We start from the raw sequence: 6228 nt of genomic DNA on the forward strand, positions 1-6228 counted from the left end.
GTTTTCTGTTACCCGTAAAAAAAAAGTTTGGGCTTCTCACGCGTCTCTCAGGTCCATATCCATCTAAGGCAAAGTTAGGGGCTTTTGTGGAATTTGGCCTGTCACCAAAACCCATTAAATCTCCTTGTTTTCCACCGCCTCAAATCTCTGTTTGAACTCCCCGAGCATGATGCTGGGCTTTTCTGGGTAAAGTGGGCTTAAAGAGCAGATTACCGCCATGCGACACACCACCGGTGTCCTGAGAAGGCCCGTATGCTGCAGGCACAGGGGCCACCAGGTTAGCATGGATTCCCTGCCAGTGCTGCTCATCCCAAGGCATGTAAAACATCAGTCACACAGATAAACCCACACAGACACACACAGACACACACAGACACACAGACACACACACACACACACACACACACACACACACACACACACACACACACACACACACAACTGCTCACAACCGCACGCACACACACTTATAGTCACACACAACTTATGAGTGTGTATCCACACATAAAAGATGCAGAGATACACCATGGAAGTGCACAAGCATGCATGAACGCTCATTCTCACACGTGTGTGTGCATGCACACATACACACACACACATCTACAAACACATATACACAGTCACATGCATGCACACACACACACATGTCTCCACACAAAAAAAATATGTGCAGAGATACACCATGCAAATGCACAAGCACACTCTCTCTCCAAACACACATGTACACAAACACATAAACAAACACACGCACTCGTACACACACAAATACCTTTGTGTTCGCAAAGGCTCATCACCAGGTGTTTGTTCTTGTGAGACCGTGTCATTTTGTACTTCAATATGCATCTAATCTATATATCTACGTTCCCATCGGCCTCTATGAATATGTCCATGCATACAGTAAACATCATGGCCTTGTCCACTTTTCTTTATCAGTCACCTCTGCAAATCATTCCTGTGCAATGTGAGGTGGTATGGAAGCATATAAAACACTGCTTTGGTATGTGTTGCCATGAGCCAGTCTATGGCACTGTGTGTTTTACAGACATTAGTCCTGTGTCAGTGTGGCTATGGCCACTGCCGCAGTAAGTAATTGCTTTTTCCTGCTCGGCAACAGTTGTGTGTGATGGATGGGCTTCCTCTTTATGAAGATGCATCGCTGCTGCTGCTGCCATTGCTGCCACAGTCCCTCTGGGAGACTCTGCTGCTCACACACGCCATGGGGAAAAGGGGACCAAAATGTTGGAACGGTGTCCGTATGTGTGTCTCTCTCTCTCTCTCTTTCTCTCTCTCTCTCACACACTCTCTCTCTGTATGAGTGTGTGTGTGTGTGTGTGTGTGTGTGTGAGAGAGAGGTAGATAGGAAGATTGAGTGAATATGTGTATTTGTATTTGTGGAGAGAAGAGATCTCATGACTGCAACTAGGGCGTATATCAGAGTGTCCGTGGTAGAATCTCCGCCAGAGATTCTGTGTGAGCGAGACAAGGCAAGCTGAAGGCTTCTTCTGACTGAGTGACTGACTGAGGGAACGCACTTGCACTGTACATATGAACATCTGTGTGCAAGTGTCTTTGCAAGCTGATAGTGTGCCACGGTGTGTGTTTGTGTTTGGTTGTGCTTGGGTTTTCGTGCGTCAGGGCACAGCAGGCGTGTTGTGTTGTGTGTTGAGTGCCTCGCTTGGGTGTTTGAGAAATGTTTTACGCCAGATTCCGTGGCAGGGAATTGCATGATGCAATTTGAGATTTGTATGGGGGGTGATTATAATGGCGGGTGTGAATTATGCATGCTTTCGCTCTGAGCTGTTTTGGCACCAGACACACAAGCACTGAGCTTCCATTTCCTGCTGTCTATGACACATGTGGCTTCACCCTCAGCTTTGGTCTTGCCGAATTCTTTTTATCAGTTGCAATCATTAACAATAAGTTATTTTAACAATGAACTGCTCAGTTGACAGTGCCTTCTTACCCCTGCCCCAGCCTAACATTTACCTACTCTTACATTTCCCCTTAACAGCAGGATGACTTCATCTAACATGGTGCACAAGGACCAGACCCTTTTATCTCAGAGTATATAGAGGAGTTGACTCTGGAGGTTGCAGTGTTACTGTGGGAGTGCAGTACACCGGAGAAGCACATCCACATCTTTTATTCCTCTTGCCTCATGAGCCACTCCGACTCACTGGAGCGCAGACAGGGAGATCATTTAAATCTATCTATCTATCTATCTATATATCTATCTATATATATATATATATATATATATATATCTGTTTGTCTATCTAGCTATCTATCTATACTTATAGTGATAGTAATAGTTAAAGTATTTAGAAGACGCTTTTGTCCAAAGCGACTTTCAAAACATTGGATCAAAAACAATAAAAACAACGAGAAAAATTAAGTAATAGGCATAATACAATTAAATTCATTAATCAAATAAAACAATTACAAAAACAAGAGGTAAAGTAAAGCCATTAACTAATAATAATAATAATAATAACAATAGTATTTAAATAGGCTGCTGCCGATCCAGTGTCTGTCCTATAGACAAGAGTGAGAGATTTAAATAAAATTCTAGCGCATGCCGCATTCTGAATCATCTGCAACAGTCTAACTACACATGCAGGCAGGCCCGTTAAAATTGCATTGCAATAGTCTAGTTTAGAAATAACCAGGTCATGCACAAAAAGTTGTGAAGCATATTGTGTGAGATAAAGTCTGATTTACCGAATATCATAGAGTGTGAACCGACAAGACCTTGAGACAGAAGCTACATACTCAGAGAAATTCAGTTGGCCATCAATAATGACCATTTTAGTTATGGGTCAATGAAGATTAACCAAGCTGGATGGATGGCTGGAAATACCAGGAGCTCAGTTTTTTGAGAGATTGATCTGAAGGTGAGGGTCCCTTATTCAAACTGAAACATCATTGTGGCATGCAGAAATGTGAACCGATATTGTGGAGGCATTCAGGGGGAAGAGCACCATCCGTGTAACAGTGACATGAGAACCATGGGAATGGATGATCTCATACAAGGAAGTGGTGTAAATTGAACATAGGAGGGGTCCAAGTATCGATCCTTTAGGTACACCAGTGGAGAGGTGGTTTGATTTTAGGTGATTTGGACATTCCTCCCTGCCAGGACAAACTGAAGGAATGTCCAATAAGGTGGTCTATCTATCTATCTATCTATCTATCTATCTATCTATCTATTGAGAATTGCAAAGAATTAGATTGGAAAACTACAGTAGCCAGAGCAAGAAGCCAGAGCCAGAACAAGTGCATGTGGAACTACGACTAAAAGTGAAGGGATATTTCCTAACCTACTGTACTATTGGAGTTACAGGGGACAAAACTGGCACATGCGGTCAAAGCAGAGTGTGTGGGCGAGGACTGTCAGCACTCAGACCAGACCTGTGTGTCTGTCTCTCCTGGAGAGAGGCTCTCTGTGGTGCTCTGACATCGCCTTGCTTTTTATGCATTTTATCTGACTTTCAGATGGAGGAGTCCTGCAATCCTCTCTCACACACACACACACACACACACACACACACACACACACACACACACACACACACACACACGCACACACACTCACACACACACTGAAAGCTTTCTGGGAAGGAACAGGAGGCATGAAAGTGGACACATAGACTAATGTGCTCAGAAATGCGCGCACACACACACACACACATACACACACACACACACACACAGATGTCTGCTTTCTATAGTAAGATTCGAGGATGTATGTGCACAAGTGTGGACTTGTGGGTGGTGTGTGAGTGTGTGTGTGTGTGTGTGTGTGTGTGTGTGTGTGTGTGTGTGTGTGTGTGTGTGTGTGTGTGATAGTGTGTGCATGTATGCATGTATGCATGTATGTATGTATGAGAGAGATGTATTTTAGTGGAAATCAAGAAACGAGAAAATTGTATAAAAGCATTAATGGTGGCTGAGGGGCACTTACCTGAGCTCGGGACTGAGTGTTTTACTTTTCTCAGCAGGGTCAAACTGTAGATTGCTCCCCCCCCCCCCCCCCCCCCCCCCACTCTCTCTATCCTTTTTTCTTTCTGGTCTACAACAGACCCCTAAAGCTCAGTAATCGGCCAATATGTAAGCAATTTACTACCATTTGTGCATTATGATCAATTCATACAATGGCAAGCTCAGGGGCTACCTGACTGCCCATTCAGAGAATGTGGACATGTGCTTTTTTAAACTAATGCCTGTTTTAAACTAATGCCTGTTTTAAACTAATGCTTGTTCACAAAAATGCTACTTTTTTTCTTTTCTTCCATTAGGTTTGTCAGAAAATGTCAGCAGTAAAATACCAAGAGCGATATAGTGGGACAGGGCAGAAATACTTTACAGTGATTTCTTGCAATTGCTGGGGCACACAAATACACAAATACACACACACACACACACACACACAACACACACACACACACACACACAGAAACACACACACACACACACACACACACAACAAACACACACACACACACACACACACACACACACACACACACACACACACACACACACACACACACACCACACACCACACGCTCACACACGCATGGCCAAGGCTGAGTATAATTGGGATGCACTCATAATTGTCATCCTGACTGTGGCTTAGCATCCCGTTGCATAATTCATCTGCCGAGACTCCTTCCTCCCCTCTCCCCAGTCTATTTATAAACATCAGTCTTCCTTCGTTCATTCCCAAACATCCCTCTCCACAGCTCCAGAGTACATCCTCACATTTACCCAACCCGCTACTTTTTCACCCATCCCTCTTTCCTTATGGGAAATGCAAGGGGCCTGTAAATCCTTAAGAGAGTGGTCAAGCGGAATGGAAACCTCAAATGGAGGAAGGGATGAACTGATGGAGGATGGATGGAGAGAAGGAGAGAAAGGAGGGCGTGATGTTGTGATGACAACAGTTATTCCCTGGAGTAATTTTTCCTCATTTCTATCATCACATTTTTTGAGGATTAGAGAAAATAAAAAGACAGACGGACAGAGAGGGGGGGGGGGGGGGGAGAGAAGCAGAGAAAGTGTTTTATGTAACCTTCAAAACTCCAGGACAAGCCCCTAAGTAAGCCGTGTTTGGCTCTACTGTGCTCTGTGCCAAGTTTGTATTTCCAGTAGTTATGTATCCATTATCAGCAATGTAATAAAAACATTCATAATGATTGGCTGTTGTAAAAAAAAAAACGAAATCCAGAGATCCACATGTCACACAATGGCAGTGTGAGCTAAGATACGTGTCGCTGAGTCTTCACTTTAAAGAAACAGAGATGTTCATGTGCTCTCACTGGAAACACCAAGGGACTGTTTCATAAACAGGGAAAAATTGAGATTACCCGCATATATGTCTGTGCACCTCCAAATACATTATTATCTATGATAAGTGTATGTATGTTATTACGTAATGAGTAGAATTAGTAGCACCTGGACAATTGAAACACAAAATTAATTTTTCACATTTATTTACCCTCAGATTTATATTTCATAAAAAAAAATCACCACTTCAACACAGTATATTAGCAAAACTTAATTGTTAACAGAAAACATCTAGCAACACACTAGAACTTTCCGTAATATCTAAATGTGATGTTGAAAAAACAAAAATTTGCATGAAATTTTATTTGTATCAAGTGAGTAAATATGTATTGAATATACAACTGTGAAAATGTGTGTGTTGGTTTGTGTTTTAAACATATACATTCAGGTTAGGAAGATCTTGAAATGATCATAGAATAGCCCCATAGCCCCAATAGACACATTTGCTATGCAAACAGTTTACTGACATAGAAAATGTACTGAATAAAGTATTTGAAACAAAAATGTTTTACCATATTGAATGTATCCTTTTTATCCTTGTCGTGTTCAGACAAACGAACACTAACATGTCCACTCCAGCTCACATTTTTGACAGTGAATCAGAACTCAATCAACAAGCATTCAAAAACTAATTACAAATGTTCAACAATATCAACAACTTTTAAATTAGATAAATTAAATTAAATTAGAACTTTTAAATGATTGTTGAGAGGTGTCGTGGATAATCAGTGCAAAACAAAATGCACAAATATGTTTTGAATATTTGCCATGACAACCTTCATCACGCACACTATGTTTCAGTTTAAAATGTTTGTAATGGGATATTTACTCATTTGTAGACAGACAATCTGACAATCCAGATTTTTATGAATGTTTCCA

This window comes from Clupea harengus, chromosome 4 (assembly GCF_900700415.2).
Source record: "Clupea harengus chromosome 4, Ch_v2.0.2, whole genome shotgun sequence".
NCBI lineage: Eukaryota > Metazoa > Chordata > Actinopteri > Clupeiformes > Clupeidae > Clupea > Clupea harengus.